The sequence below is a fragment of the Diceros bicornis genome, chromosome 3 (assembly GCF_020826845.1).
Source record: "Diceros bicornis minor isolate mBicDic1 chromosome 3, mDicBic1.mat.cur, whole genome shotgun sequence".
NCBI classification, from domain to species: domain Eukaryota; kingdom Metazoa; phylum Chordata; class Mammalia; order Perissodactyla; family Rhinocerotidae; genus Diceros; species Diceros bicornis.
The window spans coordinates 102,613,478-102,626,535 of NC_080742.1; the positions used below are offsets into that span (position 1 = coordinate 102,613,478).

General features: G+C 42.0%; 1 protein-coding gene across 1 annotated transcript in view; it reads right to left on the bottom strand.

The window, feature by feature from the left end:
* PTPRN2 (protein tyrosine phosphatase receptor type N2) overlaps positions 1 to 13,058 on the bottom strand; it is a 911,136-nt gene that overhangs the window by 615,473 nt on the left and 282,605 nt on the right. The window lies entirely within an intron of this gene.

Here is a 13,058-nt window from a genome sequence, read left to right on the forward strand (position 1 = left end):
AAGAGGCAAACTTTTCTACATGGAAAGGTTTTGGTCATAGCAAAGATATTCCTCACCCAAATGTGCACACATTTATCTACCACTCAGCCACTATTCTGCCTGCTCATCACCCTATCTTGGGCGATTTGTTCTTCCTAACCCCATTCGGCTTAAGAGCCATGCATTTGGAATGAAATAAGGGGTATTGTTACTGTGAAAGCAATTATCATAGGGCTTAATGTACTGTATCTGGGAGCCAATTACATTATATTTATACTCAAATGTTATGACAAAGAGCTTTATAACAAGGGCAAAGTAGTTATGAAGGCAAAATCCATGTGATTATGCATTAATTACATGCACTGCAGATCACATGATAATTATGCTCAAAATTACGAAATAACTCCCAAGAATAATTATTATGCAATTTGTACATTTTAGATCTTATGATAACACTTTAGCACTTAGAACTACCCCATGCAATTATCCATAATTATCTAATCACCAAATATCATGTAATTACAGAGATATATTTTTATGCCCTGTACAAAAACACATTACCAAAATCTTCAAATTAGGATGACTCTGTGCTTGTTTGTGTGTGTGTTGAGTGTGGCATAAGGAGGTCCAGAACTTGCTGAGAACCACATATTCCGGGTGGAATTTAAAGAATCGCTTAGTACATATGAGCTGCCTTCAGGAACCCACTTGAATATTTTTTCAAATGCAAATCTAACATTTTTTAAAAATCTACAAATGGCAAGATTCCAACAGTTGGCACAGTTCTAAATCTCAGGAGGCTCAACGGCATTACTCGAAGTGGAAGCTGATGGGAAGTTTTCACCCAACAGGCTGGCCTCCTATGGCAACTTGTTCTGAGAGCTCAGTTTGGAATACAACGTTTAGAGAATGGTCGGTGCAGAGACCCCACCTCACAGTCACTGTTACCCTTACTTTAGGAGTAAATGTATTTAATAACAAGCAAGTTGGTCCCACTTGCGAAGAGCAACTAAAAAACACCCCATATGAACTACGCATTTATGTGGCGATTATTTGTCCATTTCCAGGAGTATTGTCAATGGAAAGCACATTTGCAATATTAGCATAATATCTACCACTGTGGATTTAGAAAATAAGCACAGTTTAACCATGCCATTCCCAAAAAGATGGCCTTAATATCAATATCTATCAGGAAACAGAGAAAATCAAGAACACAAAAGGAACTTCCCATGAACATAAATTTAGTTTTTAAAACTTAAGAGAACTTCAATAACATTTTTTATCTAAAGAGCACAAAAGTCTGAGTTATGTCAATTCTGAGGTCTGTGAGGAGGGCTCAGTCACAACATCTGGCCAGCTGATAAAGGTGGTCTGTTCAGGGCAGTCTGAGGGGCACCCTGAACCCCCAGCCCATATTTCTAAGCTTTCCTGGGAGCGGGCAGGAACCAGGCACTTGGATATAAAAACAAAGGAATGCAAAGATCCAGAGGGTTAGACCTCCCCTCTGAACTTCTCTCCAAGGCACACCAGAGGAGACAAAACCCTGAGAAGAGAGGGTCCACTTCCAGGAAGATGGAGAAGACATACTTTTCCCTATTCCTCCCACTAGGTACAACTGAAAACCCTGTAAATTATACAAGTGGAAGGCGATGAAGGGTGGAGAGAAGAAGGTCAACCAGTCAGGCACCTGGGGACCTGAGGAGTGACATGTGCTGGGTTCTCTGCAAGTCTTTTGGCTAGTATATCTCTTGGAGCTGAACAGGTCAGCAACTTGGGACACCAATCGGTGCAGATGGAGCCCCAACTAAAGGCACCTCTCTCTAGTCAGAGGGCCAGAAAAGGAGCAACTTAGCACATCTCAGACAATAATAGCTCTACTCCCACCAAACACCACAAAAAAAAAGCATCCTCATCCCCACCCATGTCAACAAAGGCTGAGAAGGAGCCTGGACGTCCTCCCTCACAAGACCGGGATGAGGCCCCCTAACCTCCCCCCAACCCTGCCACTGTGGTCAGAGCAGACCAAGTAGGGAGCAGGACTTTCATCCCTGCTGGGTGGTAACCACCCCCTAGGTAAGCGGAGACCCCGTGGGGAGTTGCAAGTCCCACCCACCCCCCTGCCCAGCAGTAAGAACAAGACCCCTCCCCTTGATGTCAGCAGAGGTCTAGTGGGGAACCTAGACTTCTACCTCTACCTGTCAGTAACAGAGTCACTCCCCTACCCCAGCAGAGCAGTGCCAGAAAAAGCCTGTTAAAACACAAGACTTAAATGAGATCCAGAGTTTCAATATAACACAAAAATGCCCAGGTTTCAACAGAAAATTACTCGTCATACCAAGAACAAGGAATACTTCAAACTGAATGCAAAAAAACAATTAGTAGACACCAACACTGAGATGACTGAGATGTTAGCATTATCTCACAATGAACTAATTCCTCGCTGTAAAGCAACCATGATGAAAATGTTTCAATAAACATTTATGAACACACTTGAAATAAACCAAAAAATACGAAGTCTCAGCAAAGAAAGAGAGAGTCTCAGCAAACAAATAAATATAAAAAGAACCAAGTGGAAATATTATAACTGAAAAATACAATTAAAAAAATAAACAGCTCAGTGGACGCACTCAATAGAAGGATGGAGGGGACAGAACAAAGAATCCGTGAGCAGGGAAGAGAGAATAATTGAAATCACCCAATTTCAACCACAGAGAGAAAATAGTTTGGAAAAAAAAATGGACAGAGCTCAGAGACTGTGGGACTATAACAAAAGATCTACCATTCATGTCATCAGAGTCCCAGAAGGAGAGGAGAAAGAAGGCAAGGCTGAAAAGGTACTCAAAAAAATAATGGCTGAAAACTTCTCAATTTTGGCAAGAGACATAAAGCTAAAGATTCATGAAGCTGAGCACACCCCAAACAGGATAAACCCAAATCTCCACTAAGACACATAACAATTAAACTTCTGAAAATTAAACACAAAGAAAAAATCTTGACAGCAGCCAGAGAAAAATGACACCTTACCTATGAGGGAAACATAATTCAAATGACAGACTTCTCATCAGAAAGCACAGAGGCCACAGGAAATCACATGACATTTTTCATATGCTGAAAGAAAGGAGCCGTCAACCCAGAATCCTGAAAATCTACCAATCCACATACCCAGCAAAAATGTCCTTCAGGAATGACAAGGAAATCAAGACATTCTCAGATAAAGGGAAAATGAGAACATTTTTTACAGCAGACCTACCCTAAAAGAATTGCTAAGCGAACTTCTCTAAGTTGAAAGGCAATGATAGAAGAAGGAAGCTTGTAGAATCAGGAAGGAAAAAAAGAACATGGAAAGTGAACACATAGGCAGTTACAATAAGCTTTCTTTCTCTTGAGTTTTCTAACTTACGTTTGACAGTTGAAGCAAATGTGATAACACTGTCTGATGTGCTTCTAAATGTATGTAGAGGAAATATTTAAAATAATTATAACAATTAGTTTATAACAAACAAATCCCCCTGTTTGTTATAAAGGGAGGCAAGGTTTCTATACTCCACTCAAACTGGTAAAAGGACAACACTAGTAAACTGTGATAAGTGATGTATATATGATGTGATGTCTAGACCAGCCACTAAAAAGCTATCAAAGAGATACACTCAAAAACACTATAGATAAATCAAAATGGATATCTAAAAATGTCAATATAACCTAAAGGAACGCGGGGAAAAGAAAACAGAGAAACGAAAAAAAGAACAAATAGAAAACAAAAAATAATTTGGCATATTTAAACCTAACATATCAATAATTACATCAAATGTAAATGGGCTAAATATACCAATGAAGACAAGCATTGACTGAGTGGATTAAAAATGCATGACCCAACTATATGCTCTTTATAAGAAACTCATCTCAAATATAATGCTATAGGCAGGAGGAAAGAAAAAGGATGGAAAATGATACATTATGCAAGCATTAATCAAACGAAAGTAGCAGTGGCTAGAGTAATAGCAGATAAATTAGTCTTCAAAGCAAACAAAATTACCAGGGACAGAGACATTATATAATGATAAAAGGGTAAGAACCAAGAACATATAGCAATCCTAAATGTGCATGCACCAAACAACAGAGCTGCAAATGCGTGAAGCAAAAACTGATGGAACTGAAAGGAGAAGCAGATAAATCCACAATCATAGTTGGAGACTTCAACACCACTTTCACAGTGACTGACAGGACAAATAAAAGGAAAAGCAGGGCCAGCTCCAGTGGCCTATTGGTTAACTTCAGCATGCTCCACTTTACCAGCCTGGGTTCAGTTCCTGAGTGTGGACCTACACCACTGGTCTGTCAGTGGCCATGCTGTGGCAGCAGCTCACATACAAAAGGAGGAAGATTGACAACAAATGTTAGCTCAGGGTAAATCTTCCTCAGCAAAAATAAATAAATAAATACACAAAGAGAAAAATCAGCAAGGCTGGAGAAGAACGCAACAATACCATCAGTCAACAGGTCTAATTACGTTTTTAGAACACTCTGCCCAACAAGAGCAGAATATGCACTCTCTTCAGGCACCCACAAAACATGAACTAAGGTAGACCATACCCTGGGCCATAAGACAAACCTCAGCAAAATTAAAAGATCAAAATCATTCAGAGTACGTTCTCCAATCACCATACAGTCAAACTAGAATCAACAACATAAATATAAGAAGAAAATCTCCAAACACTTGGAAATTAAACAACACACTTCTAAATAATCCATGAGTCAAAGAGAATCTAAAGGAAAAACACATTGAACTGAATGAAAATGAAAATTCAACACATCAACATTTGTGGGACATAGTTAAAGCTATGCTGAGTGAAATTTTTAGCACTAAATGCTTACAATAGAAAAAGTCTCAAATCAATCATCTAAATTCCCACAGGAAGAAGCTAGAAAAAGGAGAGCAAAATAAACTCAAAGCAAGTAGAAGGAAGGAAATAATAAAGAACAGAAATCAATAAAATTGAAGTCAGAAAAAAATAGAGAAAATTAGTGAAAACAAAAGCCAGTTCCCTGAAAAGATCAGTAAAATTGACAAACCTCTAGCAACACTGACAAAGAGAAAAAGAAAGCAGTCACAAACTACCAATATTGGCAATGAAACGGGATATCAATACAGCCCCTGCAGACCTCATAAGGGAACCAACAAGTCTACACACATAAACACGGCAACTTAGATGAAATGAACCAATTCCTCAGAAACACAAACTACCACAACTCATCCAATATGAAAGAGATAATTTGATAGCCCTATAACTAAGGAAATTGAATTCATAACTAAAAACCTCCCAAAAAAGAAATCTCCAGACCTAGATGGTTTCACTGGAGAATTCTACTAAACATTTAAGAGAGAATTAACATAAATTCTACACCATTCTTTCCAGAAAAATAGAAGAGGAGGAAATAGTTCCCAATTAATTTTATGTAGCTAACATTAACCTGATACCAAAAGCAGACAGAGTACAAAATAAAAGAAAGAAACCTATAGACCAATATTCTTCATGAATATAGACATAAAAATCCTTAAGGGGCCGGCCCGGTGGTGTAGTGGTTAAGTTTGTGCACTCCGCTTTGGCGGCCCAGGGCTCACGGGTTCAGATCCTGGGCGCGGACCTACATACAGCTCATCAAGCCATGCTGTGGTGACATCCCACATACAAAACAGAGGAAGATTGGCATAGATGTTAGCTCAGGGACAATGTTCCTCACTGGGAAACAAAAAAATCCTTAAGAAAATATTATTATATAAAATCCAGCAATATCTAAAAATAATTGCACATCATGGGTTTTATTCCAGGGATGCAGGGCTGATTCAATATTCCAAAATAAATCAATGTAATCCACCATATTAATAGGCCAAAGAAGAAAAAAAAAAATCACACGATCACATCAATGCAGAAAAAGTACTTGAAAATATTCAACATCCATTCATAATGAAAACTCTCAGGAAAATAGGAATTGTGGGGAACTTCACCAATTTGATAACGAGCATCTACACAAGCCCTACAGCTAACATCATACTTAATGGTGAGAAACTAGAAGCTTTCCACCTAGGACTCAGAACAAGGCAAGGATATTTTCTCCCACCACTCCTATTCAAGAAGCTAAAAGTTGTAGCAAGTACAATAGGGTAAGATGAAGAAATAAAGGGCAGGAAGATCAGAAAGGAAGACGTAAACTACCTATTTCCAGATAACATGATTTTATACATGGGAAATCCCTATGGATCTACAAAAAACTCATAGAACTAATAAATTCTTTTTTTGTATACTAGCTATGAACTTACCGACACTGAAATTAAAATGCTATTTACAGTCACTGAAGAAATTAAATACTTAGGTGTAAGTCTAAAAAAACATGTGCAGGACTTCTATGCTGCATACTACACAATGTTGATGACAGAAACCAAAGATCAAAATAATGATAGGTGGATCAGAATCTCAACATAATAATGATGTAAATTCTCCCCAAATTATTGTACATGTTCAACATAATTCCTATCAAAATCCCAGCAAGATTCTTTGTAAATATAGACAAGCAATTTATATGGAACAGCAAAGAAACAAGAGTAGCTAAAACAATCTGGAAAAAGAAGAATAAAGTAGTGGGATCCTTCTACTTAATAATTACATTACCTATAATCTTATTTTACAGGTACCATAATCAAGACTGCATAGTATTGGTGGAGGGACAGGCAAATAGACCAATGAAACAGAATAGAGAGCCCAGAAATAGACCCACACAAATATGCCCAAAAGATCTTTGACAAAGGTGCAAAAGTAACTTAATGGTTGAAAAATTGCCTTTTCAACACACGGTGCTGGAACAACTGAACATCCACAGGCAAAAACAGGAACCAAGATATGTCTCACGGTTTACACAAAAAGTAACCAAAACAGATCATGGGTGTAAATCTAAAGTGCAAAAAAATAAAAATTTTAGGGGAAAAAAACCTGAAAATCTTTAAGACCTAGGGCTAGGCAAAGAGTTCTTAGACTTGGCACCAAACATCATTCATAAAAAGAAAAATTGAGAGATAGGACGTCATCAAAATTAAAACCTTTTTCTCTGCAAAAAGTCCTGTTAAAAGGATGAGAAGACAACTACAGAGTACGAGAAAATACTTCAAACCACATTGCCAACAAATGACTAGTATCTGGAATACATACAGAGCTCTCAAAGCTAAACATTAAAAAACTCCAATTAGAAAGTGGGCAAAAACATGAAGGGACAATTCACCAAAGAGGACAGGCAGATGGCACATAAGCATATGAAAAGATCCTCGACATCATTAGCCATCAGCAAAATGCAAACTAAACCCACGATGAGATACCACTACACACTTATCAGAAGGGCTACAATAAAAAATGGTGACAATACCAAATGCTGGCAAGGATGCGGAAAAACTGGATAACTCTCACATTTCTGATGGGAATGTACAATGGCATAGCCACTCTGGAAAACAGTTTGGCAGTTTCTTAAAAAACTAAACATACACTTATCATACAACCCAGCAAGCTCTGGCCATTTATCCCAGAGAAAAGAAGACTTACATTCACACAAAAACTTGTATATGAATATTTATCACAGTTTTACTCATAACAGCTAAAAATGGGAAACAACTGAGATGCCCTTCAGTGAGTGAGTGGTCAAACTATGGTCCATCCACACCATGTAACAGTACTCAGCAATAAAAAGAAGGAACCTCTGACACAGCCACAACCTGAATGGATCTCCAGAGAATTCTGCTGAGTGAAAAAAGCCAATCCAGAAATGTTACATGCTGTGTGATTTCACTGATGTAACATAAATAACCTACGCTTGGGCTCTGTATCAGGCACATACGCATGAGGATGGCCACGACCGCTGACCTCTTATCCTTTACAGTCTAGTGTTGACACAGAGGGGTACATAATTAGCTAAGATCCAAGCAGGAAGGCGGTAATTCTATAATAAAGTTACAAGCAAACAGCTATGGGAACAGAGAAATGAAGAAATCTGTTTGGGTTGGAGTACTGGGGAAAGCTTCATAGAGAAAAGTGGTGTCTGAACCCAGGTAGGAAGGATACATAGAATTCTAACAGATGGAAACAGGTTAGGCGGAGAGCCCCAAGATAATGGAAGAGCCTGAGAAAAGAGGCGATGGCTGTGCAGTCATGTGGCGTGCCCAAGACAGTGCACGACACGGTTGATAAGAGAGTGAGTCCAGCAAGTGGGAAGAGGAGGGGTGGAGTGACGGTGTGCGGCCACGGGAGACCTTGGATATCATCTAGGAAGGGCTGGCGTTCTCTGCCTACTGTGAGGAGCCACAAAAACTTTGTGAGTACGACAGAAACATCTAACTGTGTCTTAGAAAGATGATAAAAATAACAATATGAAAACAGTAAAAATTGTGAAAACAGTAAAAATTGTAAAAGCAGTAATAGTGTCTATCCACTGAGCCTTAACTATGAGCCAGGCACTGTTGTAAGTATTTCCTGTTTTAATCCTCAGGATTTGTGAATAATAAATTGAAGATGGTAGAGAGAAGGGAGAAGCATTCAGTAAGCCTTGTAAAAATCATCCATTCAAGAGAGGATGCGGTTTCAAACTCAAAGACTGACAGCAGAGATGGTTTGAGAGACAATTCAGAAGCAGAACTGTCAAGACCTAATAATCAGTTCAACGCAGGAGTAAAGGAGAGGCAGGGTCAAGGTTAGCGGCTGCGTCCCTGGGAAAAGGGAACCCTGAAGCAGGAAGACAGACACTCCAGCCTGTGAGCGGAGCCTGTGTTTGGTTTTTTAACAGGCTGAACTTCGGGATGGAGGCTACCGATCACCGAGAAGATGGTGGCAGGTGAGAGTACAGGGGCAGAAAGCACAGGAGGCGGAGGAAAAGGTGGCAAAGGGTGTGGTGGGCCCCGATTCTCAGCGATAAATAAATATGTAAGCCAAAGACAAACAAACCATAAAACAAAAAAGTGCAGGATTCACAGGAGAAGGTAAGTCGATGGTTTCCAAACTTTTTTTTCCCTTTGGCAGTATCAAGATGGCATTTGACAGTGAGGCCTAGTGAAAGCACAGAGTCTCACCAACAGCACTGGCCCTTACCGTGTGCATGCACATCATATTTTGGCCTGTCCTATTTTATTCTATTTACTCTCTTCTATTTCACTTTTTAAAATTTCTGGCTGCAACACCCTAAAACCCTCACAATCCTTAATGGGTCATGGCTTTCAGTTTGAAAAGCAGTGCAGCCAGGTGACAGGCCCAAGTGAAGGGCCAGCGCCAGGCTGAGGAGCAGAGGCGCAGAGAGTGGGATGAATGGAAGGCGGTGAATATGCCGTGAGCTTTAGCGAGACACCACTGTGCTGAGTGAACACCGAGATCTCCACACCCGAGAGTCACACACAAAAATAGCCTTTAAAAATACTCCTCAAATTGTGTCCTGCATGTGCAGAAATGAGAGCTGGGGAGGCCAGTTAGGAGGAAAGGTATGTGAAAGAACGGACGAGGAGAAAGTCTGTCCCAGTAAAGAGGTGGGTGGGTGCTCCACCAGTTTTGGAAGAAGAAATCTAGAGGACTCTGCCAGTGTGAGGAAAAGAGATGCCATGCAGAGGAGGGAACCAGAAATAGAGACAACCCAAGGTTGTGTGGAGGGGCCAGTGGAAGAGGATTATGCGCAAGGGTGAGAGAGAGGAGATAAAACCGAGTGAGAAATCAGAGTGATAGGAATCAGAATGAAATCTTCTGGTATTTTATTTTACAAGGGATACTGCAAATGGGTCAGCGTTCTCAATGTGTGGGCAATGTCAGGGTCGAAATACGATTAGAGAGTTGTCACAGAGATGGGGGAGACCTCGAGCAGCAAGCAGGAAGTTTAGGGGAAATGCAGTGCTTGGCCATTTGCAGGATCTCGGTTTCATGCGGGAAGATCTCACTATTGAAAACACAGAGTGACACCACTTAGCCTGAGCTCCTGCAGGGAGCACGAATGTGCAGCTCCCAACCTCCATCAGGGGAAGGCCTGGTGACCAGTATCAAGGATGATCCCAACAAGAAAGAAGACATTTTCTCAACAAGACGGCGTGAAGTAGAAGACCAAAGGGAGCAGCAGGCTCTCCTTCAGGACAGAAAAGGCCGACTTAACGTCCACCCAGAGGCTGATCACGCGGGCCTGGCACGGAGACCAGGGCGCGCCTGTGCGGGGCATGGATCAGAGGCAGCACAGGCATCCTGAACTGGGTTTCACAGGCCATGGAAGATTCAAAGCCTTACTACAAAGCAGTGAGACTTATTTGTAAATCACGTTAGAACCTATACGTCCAAGAATTTCAAAGATGGTGCCATTGTTCAGGACCATTTTCTCTGCCTCTTTGGAAAATGTTTTCAAAGACAGTTTACAGACCACACAAGAATTCAGTCTTATTATATATTCACACTTTGTTTTCACTTTGAAAACAGTGTGATAATCAACTTATTTATTGACTTGGTTGTAAACAACTTAATCATTCCACCTCATACCAAATAACTTCACACCATTTCCCACACATCTACCTTCCAGATCCACCATCGTTGGGAATGCTCAGAGATGCCCCGTGCTACGGTATTAAAGGAAGATCCCAAAGAAGAATTTTAAGTATTCTGAGCGACAGCAAACATCTTTCCATGGCAAATTCCCCTGAAAAGTAAAATATTTTATGATGATACATTTCACACGCTAGTATACTTGTTTTAAAATATTTAGGGTGCCCATTCGACTATAGTTTGCACTTTACAACAAGCAAGAGCAGAACAGGTGTGGTCACACACCCTGAAAACCACCAACTCAGCACTGGACGGGAGAATGTCACTGACGAGCTCTGACCTTTGGTATGTAAAATCTACCATTTATGGATATTTTATTTTACACAATCTGTAAATTCAACCATTAATGAGGTAAAACATGAACCTACTTATCACGGCAGAAGAGATGCCAATGGAATATTTTTATCTGCCACTATTTAGTTTTAAGATGTTTGAGAGAATACAAATGTAATGTAAAATTCATCTTGATATTCTTTAGCAGTAGAGCAAATTCCATCAACATTATTAGTCAAAGCTGAAATATAAGCTTTATTAAAAAAAAAATTGAACTAGAGCACAGGGTAATTAAGCTTGGTTTCCATCTGCTGTGTATGTGTTTGTAATCCAACACTTTTTACCATGTGGTGTTCTGCCACCAAGATTGCTATTTAACTGCAGTTGTGAGGGGTTTTTTTGTTTTATTTTTGTTTCTTGTTTTCGTGAGGAAGATCAGCCCTGAGCTAACATCCATGCTAATCCTCCTCTTCTTGCTGAGGAAAACTGGCTCTGAGCTAACATCTATTGCCAATCCTCCTCCTTTTTTTCCCCAAAGCCCCAGTAGATAGTTGTATGTCATAGTTGCACATCCTTCTAGTTGCTGTATGTGGGACGCGGCCTCAGCATGGCCAGACAAGCGGTGCGTCGGTGCACGCCCGGGATCCGAACCCAGGTCGGCAGCAGCGGAGCACGCGCACTTAACTGCTAAGCCACGGGGCCAGCCCGCAGTCGTGAGTTTTAAGGGAAGGAAAATGCAGTTTGTGGCTGATCTGACTTCAACTCCATATTTTGGCTGTTTTGCTTCCTGGGTATACAAACACAGCACTTTATACATGGTTGGAATTTGCTATTTGATGAAATACATTGATGAAGTAGAGGGAGTTAGAAACATACTAGGCATTCAGTTTTCTGATCTGTGAAGATCTTTCTGTGAAGAAAGACACGGTTCCTGCTCTCATTATGGGATTTACAGTCTAACAGAGGGAGAGTCATGAAACAGAAACACACAATTAAACAGAGACATTTTGGATTATGATCACCGCTATGAAGAGAGCAAGATGGTGATGGGAGAATGGTCAGAACGGACAGGTGCAGTGGTGGAAAGGACTTGTTAGGAGGAGAGGCCAGGAAAGGATGGGATGTGAGCGATAAGAAGGAGAGAACGTGTGGAGGGTGAGGGAAGTATCTCTGGGAAGAGGGAGAAACCAGAGAGGAGGCTTTGAGAGAATCAGGCCAGGCCAGGCACTCAAGAACCAGGAGGGGCTGCGCCTCGTCACCATGGTAACGCCCTGGGACCCCAATGGAGGGAGGTCAGCAGGGTGGCCAGAGGGGACATGTGTCGTTGAAAGAACACTGGCTGCCGCCTGGGGAGGGTGCTGGGCAGCTGTGAGGGATCAGTTAGGAGGCCAACGTTGGGTGTGAGCAGGAGAGAGACGCAGGTCCAGAAAACAGAGTAACAGCCTGGACCTGCAGGTGGGGATTTACGACAACTCCCAGGTCTGGGACTGAGCAACAGAGGGGCTGGTGGCTCTGTGGTCTGGGAGTGGGAGGCTGTGGCAGGGCCTCCAGTGGGCCGTGAGATCTGAGGTGCCTGCTGCACAGGCAGGGAGAGAGGCCACGCGGGTCGTCAGAGACCCGCCTTGAGCAGAGCAGGGGCATCAGCACTGGAGACAGCACTCACAGCTCCAGGCAGGACAGTGCCACACAGCGAAGCTGCCTAGCTGATGACAAGGAGAAGTTCAGAGCTGCTCCAGGGGCAGGGCCTTGTCTCCCGGGCTGTTGAAAGGCTGAGTGAGTGAGTGCTCGTAGGTGCCGGGCAGCGCCTGACATGCAGGCAGTGAGTTCTAACCGTCCTCGTCCTTGTCATCGTATGTCAATCCCGGTCACTGCAAAGGGAGCCTTAAGAGCACATTAGTGTTGAAACGATCAGGGTGATGAGGACGCTGTGGACTCCACGCAGCACTGCTTCTCGCCACACAGGGAGCTGTCTCCTCTCCCTTCCTCACCCAGAGGTGCTCCCCGACTTCTCGATCCTCCTCTTTCCCTTGGGGGTGTGCAGAAAAGCCCACTGCCACCCCGTCTAATGCTCATCACACTCTACTCCAGGTTAAGGCAGAGGGAGGTGGAAACACCCGTCTGAGCCCTAGGAATCGTGGGCAAGGCTGCCTGGATCCAGGAGTGGCTCAGTCCCATCTGGCCCGGCCCTGGGAGTTTGTGGGGCCAGGAGAG